This window comes from Lolium perenne, chromosome 2 (genome assembly GCF_019359855.2).
Source record: "Lolium perenne isolate Kyuss_39 chromosome 2, Kyuss_2.0, whole genome shotgun sequence".
NCBI classification, from domain to species: Eukaryota; Viridiplantae; Streptophyta; class Magnoliopsida; order Poales; family Poaceae; genus Lolium; species Lolium perenne.
The window spans coordinates 150,866,818-150,882,012 of record NC_067245.2 but is presented as its reverse complement, the minus strand read 5'-3'; the positions used below and the strand labels follow the sequence as shown (position 1 = coordinate 150,882,012).

Below are 15,195 nucleotides of genomic sequence, written 5' to 3'. Positions count from 1 at the left end.
TGTCTGTCCCAAGTTTGGAAGTCATGTGATATCCATGTTAACTTAACAATGCATTGAACATTCACAGTTCTAGAGGGGGAATAGAAGTGGGACTTGCTCAGTTGTATAACATCGCATACACACAGGACAAACTTACTTGTTAACACAGAAGTGCTATTGAAGAATATAGAACATCATTATACCAGTGCTTCAGGTGTACATAGCCAGTGCATGGCTTCAGTAATCTTCGTTTTTTAACATTGTCTTACACCTTCCAACCTCTTGACATCTAGCCAGTACATCCCAACATGTTTGTATTTGCAGCGGATGCCATCTTAATTAACAGGTCTTTTAATTTTCAAAAGTTTAACATTGCAACCACTGATGAGGTGACAATCTAGATTGCAGAAAAGTTTAATTCGAGTAAATGGGCACCTGACATGAAGGAGGCGGTCGAAGAGCTGCAGGGAGTAGACGCCCTCCTATAGGCGAAGTAGACGACGCCGTATGAATTTTTATGCATTTGTGTCTTCAAAGTAACAAATAAGCGGATATAGGTGAATCCTGCAGTTTTTTCCATTCACATAGTCCAGCATGCAAATAAAAGCAGTATGAATCTGTTCAGTTAATTAATTTTCCATATATAAGTAGAACTGCCACTTTGGAGTAATAATCTTTTGAAACTTGAATATAGCTCTGTACAGATTTTCACTTGATGTGCTGGATTTAGCTGTTCATCTAAACCTGAATTTATGCGTGTCTGAAGTGACTCATTCTCAATTGAGCCATGTGTTTCCCTATATTTATTCCTCACATCTTATTTGTTGTATATCTTTGATTGGTCCGAAGTACTTCCTAATTTGATCTGTTGTGTGATAGCTTATACAGAATTGCAAATGACTAACTCAGCTATAAGCCAAAACAAAACCCATCAAATAGAAAAGTCGCATTTCCTGAATTTATCATTTTCTCACTGAACTGTTGTATGTTTGGGTTCTCGTGGATACATTGTTGCTCTTCAATGATCTTTGCTTTACTTTTTCATGTGCCTCTGGAATTTAGAGGTTAGTTCTTGGATGATGTTTTTGCCGAATAGCAACGTCCCCCGACAAGAGCCTGAAGGCATACTGATAGTTTTCCTTTTGTTTTATAGGCTTAACTAATTTTCATGGCATTTATAGTGTCGAGGCTTGCTTTGGCCTGCCAAATTTCTGCAGCAGGTATGGCATGGATTCTTGACATCGCCAACTTTAGTGTATGATATTGTCTCTGTCTTTGTCTGAAATTTCGGGTTTGTATGTTGCTCTCTCTTACCTGCAGTCTATCTTCATGCTGGAGCTTGCCGCGTCGAGTGGTTGCGGCTTAGATAGGGGTTTGCCTGTGCTATACGTAAGTTTGACCTCTCTGAATACAACTCGACATTTATGTTTCTGCTTGCATAGCCTTGTTTCTGTGGTTACTTTTGCTTCTTTGCCTGCTGACATTCTTATTAGTACAAGGGTATTATTTGTTCTGTAGCAAGATACTGAGGTGATGTTTGCTTTGCGGTGCAAATGATAACTTGGTTGCTTCAAATGCAGATGTTGTTTCCTGTTTAGCTTCCTTGCTTGAAAATTAGAAGTTAACTACAAGGTACTGAGGTGATGTTTGTTTTGCGGTGCAAATGCTTTGGAATGCACTTAGTTGTTTTACATATGTTTAATTTTTATTTGGTGGTTAGGGTCAATTTCAATTCATTGACTGAAACAATTACAAATGCTTTGGAAGGGAACTGGCATCCAGTTCATAAACGATTACACTTCTAGCTATATTAGTCTTTCCAACAAGTTTTCTTCTATTTATTTCAGTTCTGAATAATGTTCTTTCCACATTCCTATATGTAAAACTAGAACGCAACTATTCATTATCCTCTTGGAAAATAAAATTCATGTTATCTCACAAGTGAAGTGTTTCCCTTTCATATCATAGATTAAGCAGTCCATCTGCACGGGTGAACAATATCATCTCCAGGGATGAGGGTGGCCGGAGCTCTTTCTAAGGGGCCAGTCACCTCCTGGAGTCGATTGACATGGACCTCATGAAGACGGTCTACGTCGCGATCGATGAGGAGAAGCTCGAGCCACCGGTGTGCCTGGTGCGAGGGCTGTCGGTGCAAGGTACATTCCTGGATGATCTTTTGCTCCGTGTTACGGGCATGAAGGCGAGTGCGGTGGTCTGTGATGGCGGTGCTGAAGTCTTGGCTGAAGTGGCCAAAATTAGATATATGTGTTTGATCTCATGTCGATGATGATTTTCAATTAAACCGCAGCAGTATCTCGGTGTGAAGAGGGGTGCGACGGAGATAAAACAACATCCATTCTCTGAGGGCGTGAACTGGGATCTCATCCATTGCAGCACGCCTCCTGGGGTACCAAGGCCCGTGGAAGCAGAGCTTCCCATGAAGTACATGATGCCAGTAGCCATCGCCAACAACAACAAGAGGGCGGTAGGGGCATGAACACGAAGTTCCGGAGGGAAGTACCTTGACTTTTGAGTTCTTTTAGAGTTGTGCCTAGCGGTAGAGCTATTGCTTGCATACTGTTTGAGTTAGGTCAGTGTGGTGTTGTGATTTGATGCGGTTTTGTTTGTGTCATCACTGTTACTTACAAACTTCTTGCATCTAAAGTGGCCAAAATTAGGTTGATGTGTTTGATCTCATGTTGATGATGATTGCCTTTCTTCAAAGAGGTTTGATTGTGTCGGCTGTGCCTTTGGGTTCAGAAAGGAGCATGCTAAATTTATCACCATTAGAGTTACAATGTTATCTTGTTATTGCATTCGGTATTATCATTCTTGGTATTATCATGTTGTAGTACATTATGATATCCCTGATTGTTAATTTTTTGTAAATTATATATGTGCATTGAGAAATGAAATTTGAGGACCCGTGGCAACGCACGGGCATTTGTACTAGTAGTAAAGATAAGTATTCTTTACCTCCCCTTGTGTCGAATCAATAAATTTGGGTTTTACTTCCCTCGAAGACTGTTGCGATCCCCTATACTTGTGGGTTATCAGGAGACTTCTTATATTTATCAATAAGATAGCCTGAGGACATCTCTAATGCTGTCTTTCAGTAGCCATAGCATAGATCTGAACAGCTATGTGTTACAGTAAGCACATCTTCAAACTGAAATTATCTTGCAAGTAGACATTCAGGTCCTCGTTTTTGTGGTATTTTATCGCAATATTTTTACTTATAGCTGTTAAAATAAGTATACATTATGGATTTATGGAGGAATGTCTTTATTCCAACCAGATATAACGATAGTATAATTTGTCGATATTTAGATATACCAATAGCTGAGCTAGAGAAGTGTAATTTTGGGAGATGCGTTGGTTGCCCTTCAATCTGTGTAGCTGCTCAACTGGACAAACTTAGATAAATAAAAATAGAAAAATTGGTGTGCATAGAAACAAAACATAGAGAGCACACTGATTGTTTTTCAGGAGTAAGATTAAAATAAGAATGGCCACTATTTTACAGAAATAGTAAAATAACAACACATTTTGATTGAATATGTACTCAGCAATTTACAATACATTTCATAGAAACGAAACAGAGTTCCATCAAATGGAAGATACAACACCATGATACATCATCACGAAGCTTGTAATTGGTACATAATTGATTGGAGCCTAGCTCTGAAATAAGTAAAAAAAGTGCTCAACAACTGAAGTTGTATTAGCTCATGTTGATATACAAATGATTCAGCATTCGTAGTTGTAATCCATAGAAATTTGCACCAAATCCCTCAGACACAACAACAACATCTCGACTTGCAACGTAGCTGGCATGACATCTACCTCAGCACACCACACGGTGCAATTGTATTTCGTGATTGATATACCACGATCATCTGTACCGTCATTGGTCACTGGGTCATGTGATTCTACAAAGCCGAAAGGACCAAGTATGTACTCAATTACCGGCACTGAACTTAGGTTACAGGGTGAGCCTGTTATCTGAAGCGGAACCAGTTAAGTAACCACACACCCCACTGATCCATATTTAGGTGTCCATTGAATAAGCACCATCTCCCCCTTACTTATCCAATTTTCCATTGAAATAGTTAACATCTTATACAATGACATGAAAGGATAGTCCTTGTCAATATAGAGCAAGAATTCGCTAATTCTATGAGCAATGTATGGGTCTGGATCAGGTTGTAGAACTGGTGCAGAGGAATATTTTCGAATAGCATCATTGTCAAGCAATGTTGGTGCAATATAGCACTCAGATGGGTGAACCACATTTGCTGAATACACGGTAGGTGCACGTGCACTGGGATACCTATGCCTCTTTCATACAACATGCAGATAATGTGCCTTCTGTACGATGACAGTATATCTAATTAAAAAGAGATGGCCGGTAGTGTTGCCTACAAACCAAAAGCCGCACCCACTTCAGTATCAGGAACCTTAATTGCAGTAGCATCTAGTATTCTTATTAGTTTAAAGAACAGAAAATGCATGTGTACCCAGATGGATCATCCATACACCTTGTCTCATGATTAACATATTATAAGGCACAGTACGGCGATAGCACTTGCTGAGTGATAGTAGTTGTTCACATATGTAGAGGCGGGTTCTTCAGGGTAATGATCGCTCGCTCATTGGTTGTTAATGACGGCCCTTAGATGAACTGGTCCATCAGCTGAAAAACCCCGATAGGGAGACCAATTGAGACATAAATTCGTTCCTCCAAGATTCTTCACCTGCAATGCCTGGTGAGGAAAAGGAAGAACAACGTTTTCCTAGGTATACATGGATGGTTACTGGTACTGTGTGAAACTGGGAGAGTGGTTCTACCACATATACATAGTCAAGTCTTGCACATGGTCATGTATGCTAATGACAATTGCTCATAGAAGTCTTGAATAAAAATTTTGCCTATGGTTTAGGCGTTTAGCAGAAATAGATACCTCATTTTTGTTTTCCTTTTCGCACCAACCATCTTTAGTCCACCATAGATTCATACAAACTGCTTCAGGACGAATAGATTGTTCCTGGTTGCACATTCAGAAACACTTCTCTTGCATGTATATCAAATAGTACCACTGCATTTCGTGAGAGTGATGGTCAGTTTCCTATAGCCAGAAATAGGTACATGATGCATATAGTATTGATCCAAGCTGACCATGCATGCTAATAAACTATGCAGTAGTTAATATCTGCCCACCATCTAATAAGCTTAAGTTAATGCATAAACCAATTCAACATACGGTAAATAATGGATGGGGCTTCCTATCTAGCTTCCTTTGAAAAAATAAAGACAGGAGATTTTGACTGATTAATATAAATATGATTAGTTTAAAGAATAATTACATGCATCCATCACCAAAAATAATGTTTAGACCGTATCTTGACATGGCTCATGCACCAAACACGGCTAATCTAATCTACCGACAAGAAGTAGCCCCTGTCCAACATTAAACAGATATAAATTGAGAAGACAATGTCCAAATAAACTCCACAATAATACTTACTACGATCATCTAATTGCACTTCACAAAACTAAAACCACTTTGTGTATCTCTATCCAGACAAAGGTGAACCATCCATCACAATGACCTTGCTCCAGAAGATTGTACATTTTATGGTAGTTCTGCGCTATTATGAATGGTGATTTATCTGAACATGTACATTTTATGGTAGATCTGCGCTATTATGAATGGTGATTTATCTGAACATTGCAAGCATGAGCCCGTCTCCTAATTAAGTAACCATTAATTTCTTAACTACCAACTCCAAGCAGCAACAGAATATCATTCATTCTTTTACGGATTTTTTTCTCTCGAGGGCAGATACAAAAGATAAGAGAACAGAAAGTATCATAACCATTACCCCTCCTAGTTTGTAGACAAAAACCGTGGATTGATTAGCACTCCCTAGTGACTACTTGTTGAGCCTTTCGGGACATCTTGTATAAAATTGTAAACCCTTCTAGATTCTACTCGAATATTTAGGAGATCCCCAGAATTGATCATCTTCTACTTTTCCATGTCAATAATTTTGTTAGTTGTTTGGCCTTTTCGTGGCTCTAATGAGTACAACAAAGATATACTGGAAGTGGAACAACTTCATCCAACAATCACTAATTTAGAAGAAAGTATCAGTAAAGGGTTCAATGTCGGCTACCTGAATGATTGATTCACATAAGAGATGAAGTTGTCGGCAGGTTGTCCTTCATGAACCTGCTCCACAACACAACAACTTGGTCGGAGAACATGGTGTCGATGACCAAAACGAAGGAGATGTGACAGTTCCAGGTTGCTCGACGACCTCGACCATGAAATTGTGCACATCCGCGCCAACTCCGGCAATGCCGCACCAGGGAGGCACTACTCATCCACCGGCCTGGAAATAGGGAGGAATCTTGAGCGGCGCCGTGCGGCCACCAGATCACCGGCCTTGAGTGAGGAGGAATCTGGAGCGTCGCGTGCGGCCGCCCATGGAGCTCATCCACCGGCCCAGATTTTTTCGTCGCCGCGTCGACAGTTGCATCAAGGGTAGATCCGTAGATGCATCCTACGAAGCAATGGCTGGGCGGGCTTCTCCCATTACCGTGTTGCCTCGAGAGAGGGAGGAGGGCTCAGGTCCTCCTCCGCCTCGCCTGCCGCCTCGGGAGGAAAGAACAGCCTGATGCCTGCTAGGTAGCATGGTGGTCAGGGAGAGAAAAAATTGGGGCATCGGTCTGAGAAGGAGGCTGGGGCGGAGCCGCTCGGCCGGAGAAAGAGAAGGGCCGCTCGGAAGGGAGGGGATGATAGTGAGAAGTTAGGGCATCCCCAGCGGCAATGCGTCTAGGGCCTGCTCCAGCGGGGCGACGCAAAGTGACCGAACCGTCCGCGGAGACGCAAACCTAGCCCAAATATGCGCCAGGTTTGCGTCTCCGCGGACGCTCGGCGGTCGCGCCGAGTGTCCGCCGAAAAAGACGTAGGACCCGCGCGTCAGTGGCTGGAGGCCGATATTATTCCCGCCATTGGTCATTCCCCCGAGCGAAATTGCAAACTAGACCGGCGCGAGCAGTCCAGAAGCGATGGACATCCTCGCTGCCGCAGCTACCGCCATGGATGCGGAGCAAACCCTCGCACCCGCCGCCGCCCCACACTCCCCCGTAGCCACGACCATAGCCAGAATGGAGGCTGCAGCTCCGGCGGAAGCAAAGCGGGCCGCCACCGGCGGCGGCCGGGAGGCAAAGCCGAAGGCGGCAAAGAAGGTGCTCTTCGCGGAGGAGAAAATCGTGGAGGCCGCGAAGCGTCGCGGGCGGCGCAAGAACCAGAAGATCAAGACTGCCACGGTCACCAACCAACAGGCCTGGCAGATGCCGATCAAAGCCAGCGTCGCGCAAGTAGCCCTCCATCCGACCTTAGCGGAGGGCTACATGCTCGTCAAGAGATAGGGGATCACCGGCGTCGCTCCTCCGGCCTCTTCGGTCAGCTTGGTAAGTTCCCAGCTGTGCCCTGGAACTCCAGCTCCCTTGCGGGGCCATGCGGCGTCGCGGTTCGCCTCCGGCCTGCCGCCGGTGAAGTTGACCGGGGCGGCGGTTCCCGACCTCAACCGGACGCCTAGGAGCGGTGACTCCTGCCCGGGCGCGACACAGAAGACGCGCCAGGTGCCGGAGGAGAGCATGCTGCAGCCCCGCAACCTGTTTGACGAAATGGCGCCGCCTGCCCCGACGATGGACGACCCGGTACTTGAGCTCTGTCAATGTGTGCGAGTGTCGTGTATCATGCGTCTGATGTCCGATCATTCGTAGGACTATTGGAAGGACCGCCATGATTCAGACATCCAGGAAATTATCTACGGCGGCGGCTTCGTTCGCGATGATCGGGCCGGGACAGGCGCGCGTGATGACTGGCCACCAACGCAAGATGCGGAGGACATGGAGACCGCACGGCTGTTCGCCACCCAGCAGACGCAGCCAATGATATGTCTCAAACGTATCTATAATTTCTTATGTTCCATGCTAGTTTTATGACAATACTCATATGTTTTATATACACTTTATATCATTATTATGCATTTTCCGGCACTAACTTATTAACAAGATGCCGAAGCGTCAGTTCCTGTTTTCTGCTGTTTTTGGTTTCAGAAATCCTACATAGGAAATATTCTCGGAATCGGACGAAACAAAAGCCCACGGTCTTATTTTCCACGGAGCCTTCCAGAAGTCCGAAGAGGAGCCGAGGTGGCCCCACACCACCTGGCGGCGCGGCCAAGAGGGGTGATACGTCTCAAACGTATCTATAATTTCTTATGTTCCATGCTACTTTTATGATGATACTCACATGTTTTATACACACTTTATGTCATATTTATGCATTTTCCGGCACTAACCTATTGACGAGATGCCGAAGAGCCAGTTGCTGTTTTCTGCTGTTTTTGGTTTCAGAAATCCTACAAAGGAAATATTCTCGGAATTAGACGAAATCAACGCCCAGGGTCTTATTTTTCCACGAAGCTTCCAGAAGACCGAAAGGATCACGAAGTGGGGCGACGAGGTGCCGCCACACTAGGGCCGCGCGGCCAAGGGTGGGGCCGCACCGCCCTGTTGTGTGGGGCCCTCGTGCCGCCTCTAAACCTACCCTTCTGCCTACTTAAAGCCTTCGTCGCGAATACCCCAGTACCGAGAGCCACGATACGGAAAACCTTCCAGAGACGCCGCCACCGCCAATCCCATCTCGGGGGATTCAGGAGATCGCCTCCGGCACCCTGCCGGAGAGGGGAATCATCTCCCGGAGGACTCTGCATCACCATGATCGCCTCCGGATTGATGTGTGAGTAGTTCACCCCTGGACTATGGGTCCATAGCAGTAGCTAGATGGTTGTCTTCTCCTCATGTGCTATCATTGTTAGATCTTGTGAGCTGCCTAACATGATCAAGATCATCTATTTGTAATGCTACATGTTGTGTTTGTTGGGATCCGATGAATATGGAATACTATGTTATGTTGATTATCAATCTATCATATATGTGTTGTTTATGATCATGCATGCTCTCCGTTGCTAGTAGAGGCTCTGGCCAAGTTGATACTTGTAACTCCAAGAGGGAGTATTTATGCTCGATAGTGGGTTCATGCCTCCATTTAATCTGGGACAGTGACAGAAAGTTCTAAGGTTGTGGATGTGCTGTTGCCACTAGGGATAAAATATCAATGCTTTGTCTAAGGATATTTGTGTTGATTACATTACGCACCATACTTAATGCAATTGTCTGTTATTTGCAACTTAATACTGGAAGGGGTGCGGATGCTAACCTGAATGTGGACTTTTTAGGCATAGATGCATGCTGGATAGCGGTCTATGTACTTTGTCGTAATGCCCAATTGAATTTCACACTACTCATCATGATATGTATGTGCATTGTTATGCCCTCTTTATTTGTCAATTGCCCAACTGTAATTTCTTCACCCAACATGCTTTATCTTATTGGAGAGACACCACTAGTGAACTGTGGACCCCGGTCCATTCTTTTACATCGAATATAATCTACTGCAATACTTGTTCTTTACTGTTCTTTGCATACAAACATCATATTCCACACTATACATTTAATCCTTTGTTACAGCAAGCCGGTGAGATTGACAACCTCACTGTTAAGTTGGGGCAAAGTATTTGGATTGTGTTGTGTAGGTTCCACGTTGGCGCCGAAATCCCTGGTGTTGCGCCGCACTACACTCCGTCACCAACAACCTTCACGTGCTCCTTGACTCCTACTGGTTCGATAAACCTTGGTTCCTTACTGAGGGAAACTTGCTCCTGTACGCATCACAGCTTCCACTTGGGGTTCCCAACGGGTGTGTGCTTTATGCGTCAACAAGCTAAATTTCTGGCGCCGTTGCCAGGGAAATCAAGACACGCTGCAAGGGGAGTCTCTCACTTCCAATCTCTTTACTTTGTTTTTGTCTTGCTTTACTTTATTTTATTTACTGCTTTGTTTGCTTTCTTCTATCAAAAATACAAAAAAACTAGTTACTTGCTTTACTTTATTTATTGTCTTGTTTGCGTTCTCCATATCAAAAACACAAAAAAATTAGTACTTGCATTTACTTTACTTATTTCATCATATTTCCTCCTAAGTTCACTCTAAAAGATGTACCGGTAGGACGAGGGTCTATCATTGGAAAAGATAATATAGAAGATTTTTTCACTCATATTAGTACGGTTGAAGATTTTGAAGATAGACACTTGGTAGAACTTGCTCCTACTTATGAAATTGCTGCTGCTTCTTTAGTACACATGTTAGAAGCTAGATTTGTTAATCTCAACCTCGTAATGCAACATATATTTCTTACACTCTGTGATATGGAAGAAGGAGAAAAGAAAGATTTTGTCTTAGAAACCCTTCTTAAAGAATTTGGTGATGTAGCAAGAGAAGCTAGAAAAGTCTTTACTAAATATAAAATGCTTGGCTCTTATACCAACTTTGCTAGTACCCTTGAAAAGATGGAAAAAGATAGACAAAAGTATACTAATAAAGTTAATTATGAGGGGGATATTAAAACATCAATACCTTGCAAGCTCTTAGGAATGTGCGGGGCACTAGAAAAGAATTATGATTGGATTGTTCCTGAAAATTTGTTTGATGAGAATAGCAAGCCTAAGATTAATGAAAAAGGAGCCTCTGAAACTTACATAGATAAGATACAATGCATAGTTGAGAAAACTCCGAACCCCTGCGTTGATGCTTCGTCTCTTGATAATACTTGATACACATTTTCTGCGCCTAGCTGAAAGGCGTTAAAGAAAAACGCTTATGGGAGACAACCCATTATTTTACTTCTGCACTTTTGTTTTATATTTGAGTCTTGGAAGTTGTTACTACTGTAGAAACCTCTCTTTATCTTTATTTTAATGCATTGTTGTGCCAAGTAAAGTCTTTGACAGTAAAGATGATACTAGATTTGGATTACTGAGCAGAAACAGATTTCTTGCTGTCACGAATTTGAGTAGTATTCTCTGTAGGTAACTCAGAAAAATCTGCCAATTTACATGAGTGATCCTCATATATGTACGCAACTTTAATTCAATTTGAGCATTTTCATCTGAGTAAGTTTAGTGCCCCAGAAAAATTCGTCTTTATAGACTGTTCTGTTTTGACAGATTCTGCCTTTTATTTCGCATTGCCTGTTTTGCTATGTGTGATGGATTTCTTTGTTCCATTAACTTTCAGTAGCTTTGTGCAATGTCCAGAAGTGTTAAAAATGATTATGTCACCTCTTAATATGTGAATTTTTGATTATGCACTAACCCTCTAATGAGTTTGTTTTGAGTTTGGTGTGGAGGAAATTTTCAAGGGTCAAGAGAGGAGGATGATACAATATGATCAAGGAGAGTGAAAGTTCTAAGCTTGGGGATGCCCCCGTGGTTCATCCCTGCATATTTCAAGAAGACTCAAGCACCTAAGCTTGGGGATGCCCAAGGCATCCCCTTCTTCATCGACAACATTATCAGGTCACCTCTAGTGAAACTATATTTTTATTCCGTCACATCTTATGTGCTTTACTTGGAGCGTCTTTATGTTCTTGTTTTTGTTTGTTTTAATAAAATTGGATCCTAGCATTCTTTGTGTGGGAGAGAGACACGCTCCGCTGTTGCATATGAACACATATGTTCTTAGCTTTATTCTTAATGTTCATGGCGAAGGTTGAAACTGCTTCGTTAATTGTTATATGGTTGGAAACAGAAAATGCTGCATGTGGTAATTGGTTTAATGTCTTGAATAATTTTATACTTGGCAATTGTTGTGCTCATATAGATCATGTTTAAGCTCTTGCATCATGTACTTTGCACCTATTAATGAAGAAATACTGTAGAGCTTGTTGACATTTGGTTTGCATGATTGGTCTCTCTAAAGTCTAGATATTTTCTGGTGAGGGTTTGAACAACAAGGAAGACTGTGTAGAGTCTTATAATGCTTGCAATATGTTCTTATGTAATTTTTGTTGTACCGGTTCATACTTGTGTTTGCTTCAAACAACCTTGCTAGCCTAAGCCTTGTATTGAGAGGGATTATCTCGTGCATCCAAATCCTTGAGCTAAAAACTATGCCATTTGTGTCCACCATACCTACCTACTACATGGTATTTTTCTGCCATTCCAAGTAAATACTTCGTGTGCTACCTTTAAACAATTCAAAAATTACTATCTCTTATTTGTGTCAATGTTTTATAGCTCATGAGGAAGTATGTGGTGTTTTATCTTTAAATCTTGTTGGGCAACTTTCACCAATGGACTAGTGGCTTCATCCTCTTATCCAATAATTTTGCAAAAAGAGCTGGCAATGGGGTTCCCAGCCCCAAATTAATTAACTTTCATAATTTTACAAATAGACACTCCTCCATGGTATGTGAAATGTTGGAAGGCACCAGAGGATTCGGTTAGCCATGGCTTGAGAAAGCAAAGGTGGGGAGGAGTGTCATCTCTAAATAAAACTAAAATAAATAGACACTCCTTCATGGTATGTGATTGTTGGAAGGCACCCGAGGATTCGGTTAGCCATGGCTTGTGAAAGCAAAGGTTCGAAGGAGTGTCACCCAAAAATAAAAATAAAAAATTCATGGGAGCCGCTCTTTGAAAGTCTGTCTGGCAAGGGGGTTAGAGTGCCCACTACCATTCGTTGACAACAACAAACACCTCTCAAAACTTTACTTTTATGCTCTCTTTATGATTTCAAAACTTGAAAAGCTCTAGCACATGATTTATCCCTGCTTCCCTCTGCGAAGGGCCATTCCTTTTACTTTATGTTGAGTCAGTTTATCTACTTCCTTCCATCTTAGAAGCAAACACTTGTGTTAACTATGCATTGATTCTTACATACTTGCTTATTTTCATTCATCATATTACTTTGTGTTGACAATTATCCATGAGATAAACATGTTGAAGTTGAAAGCAACCGCTGAAACTTATATCTTCCTTTGTGTTGCTTCAAAACTTTCTACTAAGAATCTATTGCTTTATGAGTTAACTCTTATGCAAGTCTTATTGATGCTTGTCTTGAAAGTACTATTCATGAAAAGTCTTTGCTATATGATTCAATTGTTTAATCATTATCTTTACCATTGCTTCGAATCACTTCATTCATTACATATGCTTACGATAGTATTGATCAAGATTATGATAGCATGTCACTTCAGAAATTATCTTTGTTATCGTTTGCCTACTTGAGGACGAGTAGGAACTAAGCTTGGGGATGCTTGATACGTCTCAAACGTATCTATAATTTCTTATGTTCCATGCTACTTTTATGATGATACTCACATGTTTTATACACACTTTATGTCATATTTATGCATTTTCCGGCACTAACCTATTGACGAGATGCCGAAGAGCCAGTTGCTGTTTTCTGCTGTTTTTGGTTTCAGAAATCCTACAAAGAAAATATTCTCATAATTGGACGAAATCAACGCCCAGGGTCTTATTTTTCCACGAAACTTCCAGAAGACCGAAAGGATCACGAAGTGGGGTGACGAGGCGCCGCCACACTAGGGCAGCGCGGCCAAGGGTGGGGCCGCGCCACCCTGTTGTGTGGGGCCCTCGCGCCGCCTCTAAACCTACCCTTCCGCCTACTTAAAGCCTTCGTCGCGAATACCCCAGTACCGAGAGCCACGATACGGAAAACCTTCCAGAGACACCGCCGCCGCCAATCCCATCTCGGGGGATTCAGGAGATTGCCTCTGGCACCCTGCCGGAGAGGGGAATCATCTCCCGGAGGACTCTTCATCGCCATGATCGCCTCCGGATTGATGTGTGAGTAGTTCACCCCTGGACTATGGGTCCATAGCAGTAGCTAGATGGTTGTCTTCTCCTCATGTGCTATCATTGTTAGATCTTGTGAGCTGCCTAACATGATCAAGATCATCTATTTGTAATGCTACATGTTGTGTTTGTTGGGATCCGATGAATATGGAATACTATGTTATGTTGATTATCAATCTATCATATATGTGTTGTTTATGATCTTGCATGCTCTCCGTTGCTAGTAGAGGCTCTGGCCAAGTTGATACTTGTAACTCCCAGAGGGAGTATTTATGCTCGATAGTGGGTTCATGCCTCCATTTAATCTGGGACAGTGACATAAAGTTCTAAGGTTGTGGATGTGTTGTTGCCACTAGGGATAAAACATCAATGCTTCGTCTAAGGATATTTGTGTTGATTACATTACGCACCATACTTAATGCAATTGTCTGTTGTTTGCAACTTAATACTGGAAGGGGTGTGGATGCTAACCTGAAGGTGGACTTTTTAGGCATAGATGCATGCTGGATAGCGGTCTATGTACTTTGTCGTAATGCCCAATTGAATTTCACACTACTCATCATGATATGTATGTGCATTGTTATGCCCTCTTTATTTGTCAATTGCCCAACTGTAATTTCTTCACCCAACATGCTTTATCTTATTGGAGAGACACCACTAGTGAACTGTGGACCCCGGTCCATTCTTTTACATCGAATATAATCTACTGCAATACTTGTTCGTTACTGTTCTTCGCATACAAACATCATCTTCCACACTATACATTTAATCCTTTGTTACAGCAAGCCGGTGAGATTGACAACCTCACTGTTAAGTTGGGGCAAAGTATTTGGATTGTGTTGTGCAGGTTCCACGTTGGCGCCGGAATCCCTGGTGTTGCGCCGCACTACACTCCGCCACCAACAACCTTCACGTGCTCCTTGACTCCTACTGGTTCGATAAACCTTGGTTTCTTACTGAGGGAAACTTGCTGATGTACGCATCACAGCTTCCACTTGGGGTTCCCAACGGGCGTGTGCTTTACGCGTCAACAAGGGGGGCGCACCGCCCTAGGGTGTGGGCCCCTCGAGCGCGTCCCGACTCTACCTCTTTGCCTATTTATTCTCTCCGTCGCGAAAACCCTATTACCGAGAGCCACGATACGAGAAAAGTTCCAGAGACGCCGCCGCCGCCAATCCCATCTCGGGGGGTTCAGGAGATCGCCTCTGGCACCCTGTCAGAGAGGCGAATCATCACCCGGAGGACTCTACATCACCATGATCGCCTCCGGACTGATGTGTGAGTAGTTCATCCTTGGACTATGGGTCCATAGCAGTAGCTAGATGGTTGTCTTCTCCTATTGTGCTATCATGTTTAGATCTTGTGAGCTGCCTATCATGATCAAGATCATCTATTTGTAATGCTACATGTTGTGTT

The 15,195-nt window shown here is 42.8% G+C and overlaps 1 long non-coding RNA gene across 2 annotated transcripts; it reads left to right on the top strand.

The window, feature by feature from the left end:
- The first annotated feature begins 375 nt into the window (after window positions 1–375).
- Window positions 376–2,687, top strand: LOC127321988 (uncharacterized). 2 transcript variants are annotated; one of them, XR_011750984.1, is made up of 4 exons: window positions 376–1,199; window positions 1,300–1,368; window positions 1,948–2,135; window positions 2,291–2,687. It is a non-coding gene; the product is annotated as an uncharacterized lncRNA (long non-coding RNA). The 2 variants fall into 2 exon arrangements; XR_011750983.1 differs by having other exon boundaries at window positions 2,288–2,687.
- The last annotated feature ends 12,508 nt before the right edge of the window (window positions 2,688–15,195 follow it).